General features: G+C 45.6%; 1 pseudogene; it reads right to left on the bottom strand.

The window, feature by feature from the left end:
• Positions 1-15,000, bottom strand: part of LOC135545101 (cGMP-dependent 3',5'-cyclic phosphodiesterase-like) — a 153,077-nt pseudogene that overhangs the window by 39,139 nt on the left and 98,938 nt on the right.

Below are 15,000 nucleotides of genomic sequence, written 5' to 3'. Positions count from 1 at the left end.
GTTGAGGTGTTGTTCATCCTGATCACTCAGCGGTTTACAGCCCACCTGACAGAGCAGAGCACAGTGACACAAACATCTGACCTGTACCTACTGTACCACTTCAAACTTAGCTCATCGACATCACACACACACACACACACACACACACACACACACACACACACACACACACACACACACACACACACACACACACACACACACACACACACACACACACATACACACACACACACACACACTGTGACATAAAAAGAGTGAGTAATGTGTGATAGTGAGTGTCTAATATAATTATAAACCTCCTGTCAGCCCACTGACCCACATACCAATGACAAACAGCAACTGTGTGTGTGTGTGGGGGGGGGGTTGTGTGTGTTTGGGTTTGTGTGTGTGTGTGGAGGGGGGGTGTTTGTTTCACTCACCAGTAAGACTGAGATGGCCACACCCTGATCTTGATCCAGGAGAGGAATTATCACAGCTGGAGAGAGACAGAGACAGAGAGACAGAGAGAGAGAGAGAGACAGAGAGAGAGAGACAGAGACAGAGAGAGAGAGACAGAGAGAGAGAGAGAGACAGAGAGAGAGACAAGGACAGAGAGAGAGAGAGAGAGAGAGAGAGAGAGAGAGAGAGAGACAGAGAGAGAGAGAGAGAGAGAGAGAGAGAGAGAGAGAGAGAGACAAGGACAGAGAGACAGAGAGAGAGAGAGAGAGAGAGAGAGAGAGAGAGAGAGACAAGGACAGGGAGAGAGAGAGAGAGAGAGAGAGAGAGAGAGGATATACAAGGTCTGAGGTCATCTGCCTTTAGCCCAAAGAGCAGGAAATAAATCAAATAAATTGGAAATACAGACATTGTCATCCTACAAGAAACCTGGTATAGAGGAGACAGAACCACTGGTTTCCCTCTAGGTTACAGAGAGCTGGTAGTCCCATCCACCAAACTCAGGGGGTATGCTAATTTGGAATAAAGCAGAGCGAACCCACTCTATTAAATTAGTCAAAACAGGAACATTTTACATCTGCCAAGAAATGAATTAGGGAAATTATCTCAACAACAAATAAATCCTCCTGTGTGCTACCTGTATCCCCCACTAGAATCCCCATACTTTAATAAAGACAGCTTCTCCATCCTGGAGGGGGAAATCAATCATTTCCAGGCCCAGGACCTGACACCCTCAGCACACAGGGGGACAAACACCTACCTGCAGGTGACAGCATTCCCTCCCCCATATTTACATTTACATTTAAGTCATTTAGCAGACGCTCTTATCCAGAGCGACTTACAAATTGGATGCCCCTCTAGACACAGCTATGACAACACAACCAACAAAAACGGGTCACAACTCCTGCAGTCAATGGTAGGCTTCGAGGAGACTCCTATGGTAGGTACACCTATAGCTCATCTCTTGGCAGAAGTACTGTAGACTACTTTATCACTGACCTCAACCCAGAGTCTCTCAGAGCGTTCACAGTCAGCCCACTGACACCTCTATCAGACCACAGCAAAATCACAGTTTGGCCTTTTACCAAATTACCGTACGACAGACCACGTACTCACCCTGCACAGCCTAATTGACAAACAAACAAACCAAAACAAAGGCAAAGACGTCTCATGCTTTGTTGACTTCAAAAATCCTTTGACTCAAAACGGTATGAGGGTCTGCTATACAGATCGATGGAAGGTTGTGTTGGGGGAAAAACATACAACATTATAACATCCATGTACACAAACAACAAGTGTGAGGTTAAAATTGGCAAAAAAAACACACACATTTCTTTCCACAGGGCTGTGGTGTGAGCCAGGGATACCTTCTTCAAAATATATATTAATGAATTGGCGAGGGCACTAGAACAGTCTGCAGCACCCGGCCTTGCTCTACTAAAAAAAAAAAAAAAAAAAAACTTGTATCAGTTATAGAACCCATTTCCCTTCCTGGTTGTGAGGTCTGGGGTCCGCTCACCAACCAAGAATTCACAAAATGGGACAAACACCACGTAGGTTTCAACTGACCTGAGCCCTAGGACCATGCCCCAGGACTACTTGACATGATGACTCCTTGCTGTCCCCAGTCCACCTGGCCGTGCTGCTGCTCCAGTTTCAACTGTTCTGCCTTATTATTATTCGACCATGCTGGTCATTTATGAACATTTGAACATCTTGGCCATGTTCTGTTATAATCTCTACCCGGCACAGCCAGAAGAGGACTGGCCACCCCACATAGCCTGGTTCCTCTCTAGGTTTCTTCCTAGGTTTTGGCTTTTCTAGGGAGTTTTTCCTAGCCACCGTGCTTCTACACCTGCATTGCTTGCTGTTTGGGGTTTTAGGCTGGGTTTCTGTACAGCACTTTGAGATATCAGCTGATGTACGAAGGGCTATATAAATAAATTTGATTTGATTTGATTTGAGGTAGACCTGGCTCTCAAGAGAAGACATGCTATGTACTCACTGCCCACAAAATGAGGTGGAAACTGAGCTGCACTTCCTAACCTCCTGTCCAATGTATGACCATATTAGACAGACATATTTCCCTCAGATTACTCAGATCCACAAAGAATTTGAAAACAAACCCGATGTTGATAAACTCCCATATCTACTGGGTGAAATTCCACAGCCATCACAGCAGCTAGATTTGTGACCTGTTGCCACAAGAAAAGGGCCACCAGTGAAGAACAAACACCATTGTAAATACAACCCATATTTATGTTTATTTATTTTAGAGAGAGAGAGTAAGAGAGAAAGATAGACAGAGGGACACTGCCTGACAGTGTGAAAGCTTACACACACACACACACACACACACACACACACACACACACACACACACACACACACACACACACACACACACACACACACACACACACACACACACACACACACACACACACACACACACACACGCGCACACACACACACACACACACACACACAGAGACAAACCTCGTCTGTGGGGTGGGAGGGGTGCTGCGAGGCTGCTTCTTTGTTTCTCGTGCAGTTCCGACGGAGGTAGACCTGCACACACACACCTCTTCAACTGGCCCACCACCTCCCTGAGAAACACAGAGGGGGGACGTTAGAACACCACCCATACACAGGGGGGATGTTAGAACACCACCTCCCTGAGAAACACAGAGGAGGAACGTTAGAACACCACCTCCCTGAGAAACACAGAGGGGGGACGTTAGAACACCACCTCCCTGAGAAACACAGAGGGGGGATGTTAGAACACCACCTCCCTGAGAAACACAGAGGGGGGATGTTAGAACACCACCTCCCTGAGAAACACAGAGGGGGGACGTTAGAACACCACCTCCCTGAGAAACACAGAGGGGGGATGTTAGAACACCACCTCCCCGAGAAACACAGAGGGGGGACGTTAGAACACCACCTCCCTGAGAAACACAGAGGGGGGATGTTAGAACACCACCTCCCTGAGAAACACAGAGGGGGGATGTTAGAACACCACCCATTCACAAGGGTTCTGATTCTCTATAGACAATACAATACAAGGACAGATTTATAAAAGATCCATTACTTATTGTCTACTGAAATAAATCAAATCAATGTAATTCCCAGAGCCAGGTGTGTGTACAGATGCGATAGTGACGGGTTTTCCCATGGGTGAGTGTGTTGCTGTGGGTCACTATTGTCTCGTATGATAATACAGAGGGCACCTTTGTCATGCTAATCTATGAGAAAAGACATCTGTTCCAATATAAACTAAAGCTGCACACACACACACACACACACGCACGCACGCGCACGCACACACACACACACGCACAGTGCAGTCAGTATTGCTTGCGGTGACAGATGGGCACAGCAGAGGACAGAGAGGATCGATAGTCTCTTTACAGCACAATTAGATGAAATAACCCACTGCACAAACAGAGGAAAGCCTTCTACATCAATAGTGTTCCTCACGTTTGACTCTCGAGAGGAACAGGTTGAGCAGGCTTAGTTCCAGCTTAGTTCCAGCTAAGTTCCAGCTTAGTTCCAGCTAATCAACTCTAATCAGGTGTTAGGATTGGGAAGGAAAAGTCTGCAAAAATTGAAGCTCTCACGCACACACACAAACACACACACACACACACACACACACACACACACACACACACACACTGCTAACAGATTGTGTCAGCGGGTGCTTGCAGGTGTGTACAGCATGTCAATATTTGTGTTTGTGTGTGTGTGTGCTTGTGTGTGTGTGTGTGTGTGTGTGTGTGTGGGTGTGTGTATTTGTGCAGGTGTATGTTTGTGCGTGTGCGTGTGCGCGTGTGTGCGCGTGTGTGTGTGTGCTTGTGTGTGTGTGCGCATGTGTGTGTGCGTATGCGCGCGTGTGTGCGTGTGTCAGGCTCGAGGGCTCTAGTTCAACACAGAAACTCTCATGAATAATGCAATGTTGGTTTTACCAAAGCCAGGTTAGGACAAGGCTATTCAGTATGTATGTGTGTGTGTGTTTCTAAAAAGCTAGGGTAGGAGGAAGCTGTTGAGCCTGTAGAGCTCACTTACAGAGGAGAGGATCAGTCTTACTGAAAGAGACCGAGACCGAGAGAGAGAAAAAAAGAGAGAGAGATAGAGAAAAACAAACAGACAGAGAGAGAGAGAAACGGAGAGAGACCAAGAGAGAGAGAGAGAGAGATGTTGAGAGAGAGTAGTGTTGGGGGAAAAACATACAACATTATAAACTCCATGTACACAAACAACAAGTGGTTCAAATTGGCAAAAACTTTCTTTCCACAGGGCTGGGGGGTGAGACAGGGATGCATCTTAAGCCTCATCCTCTTCAACATATATATCAACAAATTGGCACGGACACAAGAACAGTCTGCAGCACCCGGCCTCACCCTGCTAGAATCTGAAGTCAAATGTATACTGTGCTGATGATCTGGTGCTTCTGTCCCCAACCAAGGAGGGCCTTCAGCAGCACCGAGATCTTCTGTACAGATTCTGCCAGACCTGGGCCCTGACAGTAAAACAGTAAGACCAAAATAATGGTGTTCCATAAAGAATCAGTTGCCACGACCACAAATACAAATTCCATCTAGACACCGTTGCCCTAGAGCACACAAAAAACTATACATACCTCGGCCTAAACATCAGCGCCACAGGTAACTTCCACAAAGCTTTGAACGATCTGAGAGACAAGTCAATAAGGGCCTTCTATGCCATCAAAAGGAACACAAAATTTGACATACAATTAAGATCTGGAAAAAAATACTTGAATCAGTTATAGAACCCATTGCCCTTTATGGTTGTGAGGTCTGGGGTCCGCTCACCAACCAAGAATTCACAAAATGGGACAAACACCAAATTGAGATGCATAATTCTGCAAAAATATCCTCTGTGAGAATGTAAAACACCAAATAATGCACGCAGAGTAGAATTAGGCCGATACCCGCTAATTATCAAAATCCTGAAAAGAGATGTTAAATTCTACAACCACCTAAAAGGAAGTGATTCCCAAACCTTCCAGAACAAAGCAATCACCTACAGAGAGATGCACCTGGAGAAGAGTCCCCTAAGCAAGCTGGTCCTGGGGCTCTGTTCACAAACACAAACAGACCCCACAGAGCACCAGGACAGCAAAACAATTAGACTCAATAAAATCATGAGAAAACAAAAGGATATTTACTTGACACATTGGAAAGAATTAACAAAAAAATTGAGCAAACTAGAATGCTATTTGGCCCCAAACAGAGAGTACATAGTGGCAAAATACCTGACCACTGTGACTGACCCAAACTTAAGGGAAGCTTTGACTATGTACAGACTCAGTGAGCATAGCCTTGCTATTGAGAAAGGCCGCCGTAGGCAGACATGGCTCTCAAGAGAAGACAGGCTATGTGCACACTGCCCACAAAATGAGGTGGAAACTGAGCTGCACTTCCTAACCTCCTGCCCAATGTATGACCATATTAGAGACACATATTTCCCTCAGATTACTCAGATCCACAAAGAATTCGAAAACAGATCAAATTTCTATTAACTCCTATATCTATTGGGTAAAATACCACAGTGAAACATCACAGCAGCTAGATTTGTGACCTGTTGCCACAAGAAAAGGGCCACCAGTGAAGAACAAACACCATTATAAATACAACCCATATTTATGTTTATTTATATTCCTTTGTGTACTTTAACTGTTTGCACATCATTACAACACCATATATTTACATAATATGACTGTTCATTTTTATTGTTTATTTCACTTTTGTTTCTTACCTACTTCATTTGTTTTGGCAATGCTAACATATGTTTCCCATGCCAATTAAGCCCCCTTAAATTGAATTGAAATTGAATTGAGAGAGAGAGAGAGAGAGAGAGAGAGAGCGCAAGAGCGCGAGAGAGAGAGCGACACACACAGAGCGCGATAGAGAGAGAGGGAGAGAGAGAGAGAGTGACACACAGAGAGTGAGAGAGAGAGAGCGCGAGAGAGAGAGCGAGAGAGATAGAGAGAGAGAGCACGCGCGAGAGAGAGAGAGCGACACACACAGAGAGAGCGAGAGAGAGAGCGACACACAGAGAGAGAGCGAGAGAGGGAGCGAGAGAGAGAGAGAGAGCGACACACGGAGAGTGAGAGAGAGAGAGCGCGAGAGAGCGCGCGAGAGAGATAGAGAGAGAGCGACACACACAGAGTGAGAGTGAGAGTGAGAGTGAGAGAGAGAGAGAGAGAGAGAGAGCGACACAGAGAGAGAGAGCGAGAGCGAGAGAGAGAGCGACACACAGAGAGAGAGCGAGAGAGAGAGAGAGAGAGAGAGAGAGCGCGACACAGAGAGAGAGAGCGAGAGCGAGAGAGAGAGAGAGAGGTGGTATATTTCAGAAAGTATTCTCTCTGAAATCTCCATGAATGGTGATGGTGATACACCTGTCACAGACTGGGCTGACAGAAAAACTCCCTCCATTCCTCCCTCCCTCTATTCATACCTGCTGATCTTCTCTCCAGTCTTTTATCAGTCCTTCGAACAAAGGAAGTGCAGATAATATTCTGTCTAATCTGACATTTACCACAAAGATATCTGCTACACATGGACTCACACACAGAGGGTTTCATACCACATGGACTCACACACAGAGGGTTTCATACCACATGGACTCACACACAGAGGGTTTCATACCACATAGACTCACACACAGAGGGTTTCATACCACATGGACTCACACACAGAGGGTTTCATACCACATGGACTCACACACAGAGGGTTTCATACCACATGGACTCACACACAGAGGGTTTCATACCACATGGACTCACACACAGAGGGTTTCATACCACATGGACTCACACACAGAGGGTTTCATACCACATGGACTCACAAACAGAGGGTTTCATACCACATGGACTCACACACAGAGGGTTTCATACCACATGGACTCACACACAGAGGGTTTCATACCACATGGACTCACACACAGAGGGTTTCATACCACATGGACTCACACACAGAGGGTTGCATACCACATGGACTCACACACAGAGGGTTTCATACCACATGGACTCACACACAGAGGGTTTCATACCACATGGACTCACACACAGAAGGTTTCATACCACATGGACTCACACACAGAGGGTTTCATACCACATGGACTCACACACAGAGGGTTTCATACCGCATGGACTGACGAACAGAGGGTTTCATACCACATGGACTCACACACAGAGGGTTTCATACCACATGGACTCACACACAGAGGGTTTCATACCACATGGACTCACACACAGAGGGTTTCATACCACATGGATTCACACACAGAGGGTTTCATACCACATGGACTCACACACAGAGGGTTTCATACCACATGGACTCACACACAGAGGGTTTCATACCACATGGACTCACACACAGAGGGTTTCATACCACATGGACTCACACACAGAGGGTTTCATACCACATGGACTCACACACAGAGGGTTTCATACCACATGGACTCACACACAGAGGGTTTCATACCACATGGACTCACACACAGAGGGTTTCATACCACATGGACTCACACACAGAGGGTTTCATACCACATGGACTCACACACAGAGGGTTTCATACCACATGGACTCACACACAGAGGGTTTCATACCACATGGACTCACACACAGAGGGTTTCATACCTGATCTTCCCCTCCTTTGGCAGCTCATGGCTTGGGCCATCACACTGCAGCCTGGAGTCTCCCTCCAGCACGTACACACACACACACTCCTGTAAGATAACACACACATCAGGAGTAGAGCTAGCGTGGAGGGGGGTGAGGTCATGGGTGCGATCCCCCCAATGTTCATGCAGATTAAATTGTATACAGTGAATTCGGAAAGTATTCAGACCCCTTCACTTGTTCCACATTTTGTTACGTTACAGCCTTATTCTAAAACGGATTAAATTAAATGTCATCCTCATTAATCTACACACAATACCCCATAATGAAAACAGGTTTTTAGACATTTTTGCAAATTAATTAAAAAAAATAAGTTAAATACCTTATTTACATAAGTATTTAGATCCTTTTACTATGAGTCTTGAAACTGAGGTCAGGTGCATCCTGTTTCCATTGATCATCCTTGAGATGTTTCTACAACTTGATTGGAATCCACATGTGGTAAATTCAATTGATTGGACATGATTTGGAAAGGCACACACCTGTCTAGGGTCCCACAGTTGTCTAAGGTCCCACAGTTGTCTAAGGTCCCACAGTTGTCTAAGGTCCCACAGTTGTCTAAGGTCCCACAGTTGTCTAAGGTCCCACAGTTGCCTAAGGTCCCACAGTTGTCTAAGGTCCCACAGTTGCCTAAGGTCACACAGTTGTCTAAGGTCCCACAGTTGTCTAAGGTCCCACAGTTGCCTAAGGTCCCACACCTGTCTAAGGTCCCACAGTTGTCTAAGGTCCCACAGTTGTCTAAGGTCCCACAGTTGTCTAAGGTCCCACAGTTGTCTAAGGTCCCACAGTTGTCTAAGGTCCCACAGTTGTCTAAGGTCCCACAGTTGCCTAAGGTCCCACACCTGTCTAAGGTCCCACAGTTGTCTAAGGTCCCACAGTTGTCTAAGGTCCCACAGTTGTCTAAGGTCCCACAGTTGTCTAAGGTCCCACAGTTGTCTAAGGTCCCACAGTTGTCTAAGGTCCCACAGTTGCCTAAGGTCCCACAGTTGCCTAAGGTCCCACAGTTGTCTAAGGTCCCACAGTTGTCTAAGGTCCCACAGTTGTCTAAGGTCCCACAGTTGTCTAAGGTCCCACAGTTGTCTAAGGTCCCACAGTTGTCTAAGGTCCCACAGTTGCCTAAGGTCCCACAGTTGTCTAAGGTCCCACAGTTGTCTAAGGTCCCACAGTTGTCTAAGGTCCCACAGTTGTCTAAGGTCCCACAGTTGTCTAAGGTCCCACAGTTGCCTAAGGTCCCACAGTTGCCTAAGGTCCCACAGTTGGCAGTGACATGTCAGAGCAAAAACCAAGACATGAAGTCGAAGGAATTTATCATAGAGCTTCAAGACAGGATTGTGTCGAGGCACAGATCTGGGGAAGGGTACCAAAAACATTTCTGCAGCATTGAAGGTCCCCAACAACACAGTGGCCTCCATCTTTCTTAAATGGAAGAAGTTTGGAAACACCAAGACTCTTCCTAGAGCTGGCCGCCCGCCCAAATGGAGGAATCATGGGAGAAGGGCCTTGGTCAGGGAGGTGACCAAGAACCCGATGGTCACTCTGACAGAGCTCTAAAGCTCCTCTGTGGAGATGGGATAACCTTCCAGAATGATAACCATCTCTGCAGCACTCCACCAATCAGGCCTTTATGGTAGAAAGGCCAGACGGAAGCCTCTCCTCAGTAAAAGGCACATGACAGCCCGCTTGGAGTTTTCCAAAAGGTACCTAAAGGACTCAGAGCATGAGACCTTAGTCTGATGAAACCAAGATTGAACTCTTTGGCCTGAATGCCAAGCGTCACGTCTGGAGGAAACCTGGCATGGTGATGGTAGCATGATGCAGCGGCAGGGACTGGGAGACTTGTAACGATGTTCTTCGTTTGTCGCAAGAAAGTCGGACCGAAATGCAGCGTGTTGGTTACTCATGTTTATTCGTGAAACAAATAACGAAACTATACATGAAATAACTAATAAATACAAAACAACAAAACGGAACGTGAAACCTATTACAGCCTGACTGGTGAACACTAACACAGAGACAGGAACAATCACCCACGAAATACAAAGCGAAACCCAGGCTACCTAAATACGGTTCCCAATCAGAGACAACGAGAATCACCTGACTCTGATTGAGAACCGCCTCAGGCAGCCAAACCTATGTAACACACACCTCTAATCAGCTACAATCCCAATAACCAAAAAACCCCACTAAGAATACAACAAACAATAAACCCATGTCACACACTGGCCTGACCAACTAATTAACTAAAACACAAAATACTAAGACCAAGGCGTGACAAGACTAGTCAGGATCGAGACTCGAGGTTGTAATAGCTGCCAAAGGTGGTTCAACAAAGTACTGAGTAAAGGGTCTGAATACTTTTGTAAACGTGATATTTCAACAAAAATATATATTTTTACGAATTAGCAAAAAAAAGTCTAAAAACCTACAATTCTTTCCATTTTAGAATCAGGCTGTAACATAACAGAATGTGGAAGAAGGAAAGGGCTCTGAATACTTTCTGAATGCGCTGTATATTACCAAAAACCAAAGAAAAAACATTTAATACTATAAAACATGGCACAATGTGTTAATAATATGATATATAATATGATTTAATGAAATACTGAAATGGGTCTGTGCTGGTGTTGTTTATTTTATAAAGTAATGAACAGAACAGCTGTGTCTGTTGCAACATCCTCTTGAGGGCCCGCCTGGACTGAGACTGTGGACTTCACTGCTTGTTGGCTGCTACTGGGAGGAACCAGGTTTTCAAATTGATTATTCATTTATTTGTTTATTTTGTCAGTTCATTAGTTTAGAACTACTTTTGTTATCTTACTAACAGCCTAATTCATTCAGTACCAAAATAAAAACAAATGTTTTTTTTTAGAGAAAATTATTCTGAAATTAATTAAAGCAGATCATTCATTTTTACACTTATGTCACAGTCAAGAGGCTATAGGCCATTACTGAACATGTAAATAGCTAACTGCAATGAAGCAGCCAATGTAAAACAACATTTTCAAACATTTTCCAAAATGCAATTAGTGGGAAAAAAAGTGCAACTAATTAGAGGGGTTTCATGTTACAGAGGTGGAAATCTAGGTGATAGTCTAATTCTGACGTGAGACTATGAGAGCTTGATGGCTATTCAGCTCAAACTCAGCTCTGTGTGGTGTGTGTGACAAACAGTAAAATAGGCCTATGTGACGAACAAACAAAATAACACACTCAGCAATTTAATTTCACAAAATTCAGCGGCTAACCAACTAAAGGTTAACTATTAACATCCATAGAGATGATGACTAATGTGTATTATTGACAGGCCATATCAGCTGTTCATTTTGTTACATTTTTGGTCAGAAGGGCCCCTGGAGAAAGACCCGCCTCCTCTGACCCTAGCTCCGCCCCTGGCACTCATACTTAACATACACACCTATATATAAATGACAACACCCTGATGCAGTTTTGAGGAATGGCTGCTTGACCCCTCCCAAAACTACACTACCCAGCAGCCCTGTGTGTACGTACCACGCTGGGCAGTAGCCCCTGTACAGTCTCTCTGAGAGCATCTCGGAGTGAGCGCACGTCAACAACTGCTGCCAGCTGCAGTAAAGCATCCTGGGAGGAAACAGAAACAGCAAGAGTGACACACAGAAACAGCTTTATGACAAGACACCATACAGCTAATAAGAGGGAACAAAGACAAGACACACTTTGTAAGAGGGAACAAAGACAATACACACTTTATAAGAGGGAACAAAGACAATACACACTTTATAAGAGAGGAGAGAGGGGCTGGGGTATTAGGGAGAGGGGCTGGGATTTTAGGGAGAGGGTCTGGGGTTTTAGGGATAGGGACTAGAGTTTTAGGGAGAGGGGCTGGGGTTTTAGGGAGAGGGGCTGGGGTTTTAGGGAGAGGGGCTGGGGTTTTAGGGATATGGACTAGAGTTTTTGGGAGAGGGGCTGGGGTTTTAGGGAGAGGGTCTGGGGTTTTAGGGAGAGGGTCTGGGGTTTTAGGGAGAGGGTCTGGGGTTTTAGGGATAGGGACTAGAGTTTTAGGGAGAGGGGCTGGGGTTTTAGGGAGAGGGGCTGGGTTTTAGGGAGAGGGGCTGGGTTTTAGGGACAGGGGCTGGGGTTTTACGGAGAGGGGCTGGGGTTTTAGGGGGAAGGGACTAGAGTTTTAGTGAGAGGGGCTGGGGTTTTACGGAGAGGGGCTGGAATTTTAGGGAGAGGGGCTGGGGTTTTAGGGAGAAAGGCTAGGGTTTTACGGAGAGGGGCTGGGGTTTTAGGGATAGGGACTAGAGTTTTAGGGAGTGGGGCTGGGTTTTAGGGAGAGGGGCTGGGATTTTACGGAGAGGGGCTGGGGTTTTAGAGAGAAGGGACTAGAGTTTTAAGGAGAGGGGCTGGGGTTTTAGGGAGAGGGGCTGAGGTTTTACGGAGAGGGGCTGGGGTTTTAGGGATAGGGACTAGAGTTTTAGGGAGAGGGGCTGGGTTTTAGGGAGAGGGGCTGGGGTTTTAGGGAGAAGGGCTGGGGTTTTAGGGAGAGAGGCTGAGTTTTTGGGAGAGGGGCTGGGGTTTTACAGAGAGGGGCTGGGGTTTTAGGGAGTGGGGCTGGGCTGAATAGATAGATTATTGTACTGGTATACAAATAGTTCTACAGTCCTGGGGGTCATGCTCTACAGCCTGATGAGACAGTAGAGATACATTTAGTTCTACAGTCCTGGGGGTCATGCTTTACAGCCTGATTAGACAGTAGAGATACATTTAGTTCTACAGTCCTGGGGGTCAAGCTTTACAGCCTGATGAGACAGTAGAGATACATTTAGTTCTACAGTCCTGGGGGTCATGCTTTACCGCCTGATGAGACAGTAGAGATACATTTAGTTCTACAGTCCTGGGGGTCATGCTCTACAGCCTGATGAGACAGTAGAGATACATTTAGTTCTACAGTCCTGGGGGTCATGCTTTACAGCCTGATTAGACAATAGAGATACTTATTATTCTGTCAAAATAGAGAGAACGGGGGAGGAAAGGAGAGGAAGAAAGACAAATACCAATAAAGAGAGAGAATGAGAGAGATTGGGGAGGAGAAAGAGAGAGAATGAGAGAGAGTGAGGTGGAGAAAGAGAGAGAATGAGAGAGAGTGGGGTGGAGAAAGAGATAGAATGAGAGTGGGGTGGAGAAAGAGAGAATGAGAGGGGTGGAGAAAGAGAAAGAATGAGAGTGGGGAGGAGAAAGAGAGAGAATGAGAGTGGGGAAGAGAAAGAGAAAGAGAGAGAATGAGAGAGATTGGGGAGGAGAAAGAGAGAATGGGAGAGATTGGGGAGGAGAAAGAGAGAGAATGAGAGAGATTGGGGAGGAGAAAGAGAGAGAATGGGAGAGAGTGGGGAGGAGAAAGGGATGTTGTGTTTAATTGATCTGATCACTGGCGCCCTTCAAATGTCAGAGCACTCAGCATGATTACTATAGCTCAGTAAGAGGGCAACAGGGTCTGCACAGAGAGAGAGAGAGATAAGGAAGGGGAGAGAGAGATAAGGAAGGGGGTATAAGGAGATAAGAGCGATAAGGAAGAGGAGAGGTGAACGGCAGGGATAGGAAGAAGGGGGGAGGGATTAGAGAGGGGAGGTAGAGGAGAGGTGAACGGCAGGAATAGGAAGAAGGGGGAGGGATTAGAGAGGGGAGGTAGAGGAGAGAGGGAAAGAAGGGTCCACTCATCCAGCTGGCCCTGAGGCTCAGAACACCTGCTCCAATCACTACTCTGACCTAATGATGACAACACACTGATTCCACTATCTGAAATTCACTCTTCAGCTTCCCTATTCTGTCACAATAGGACTAACTAAATGCACGTGTGTGTGTGTGTGTGTGTGTGTGTGTGTGTGTGTGTGTGTGTGTGTGTGTGTGTTGGGGGGGAAAGGTAGGAAGCTGAATATTTCCATAAATTATAGTATTTTTAAGCTGGATTTTATTTGTTCCACAATGCACCAGAAGTCAGAGATCAAATACTGCCATTTTAGTTAGTCAGATTATCCAAAGCTCTGAGAATTTAACTCTGAGAGTGAACATGTGTGCTTGGGGGCGTTACTATAGCATATGGTTACTATAGCAGATGGGTGTATGACAGATGGTTACAATAGCAGATGGGTACTATAGCAGATGGTTACTATAGCAGATGGTTACTATAGCAGATGGTTACTATAGCAGATGGGTACAATAGCAGATGGGTACTATAGCAGATGGTTTCTATAGCAGATGGTTACTATAGCAGATGGTTACTATAGCAGATGGGTAGTATAGCAGATGGGTAGTATAGCAGATGGGTATTATAGCAGATGGGTAGTATAGCAGATGGCTACTATAGCAGATGGGTATTATAGCAGATGGGTACTATAGCAGATGGGTAGTATAGCAGATGGGTACTATAGCAAAAGGTTGCTATAGCAGATGGGTAGTATAGCAGATGGGTCTTATAGCAGATGGTTCTATAGCAGATGGGTCCTATAGCAGATGGTTACTATAGCAGATGGATACTATAGCAGATGGTTACTATAGCAGATGGTTACTATAGCAGATGGTTACTATAGCAGATGGGTACTATAGCAGATGGGTATTATAGCAGATGGGTGGTATAGCAGATGGCTACTATAGCAGATGGGTATTATAGCAGATGGGTACTATAGCAGATGGGTAGTATAGCAGATGGGTGCTATAGCAAAAGGTTGCTATAGCAGATGGGTAGTATAGCAGATGGGTCTTATAGCAGATGGTTCTATAGCAGATGGGTATTATAGCAGATGGTTACTATAGCAGATAGATACTATAGCAGATGGTTAGTAGAGCAGATGGGTAGTATAGCAGATGGTTACTAT

The sequence above is a fragment of the Oncorhynchus masou genome, chromosome 9 (assembly GCF_036934945.1).
Source record: "Oncorhynchus masou masou isolate Uvic2021 chromosome 9, UVic_Omas_1.1, whole genome shotgun sequence".
NCBI lineage: Eukaryota > Metazoa > Chordata > Actinopteri > Salmoniformes > Salmonidae > Oncorhynchus > Oncorhynchus masou.
The sequence above is the reverse complement of the archived record's forward strand: the minus strand, read 5'-3'. Positions and strand labels throughout refer to the sequence as shown.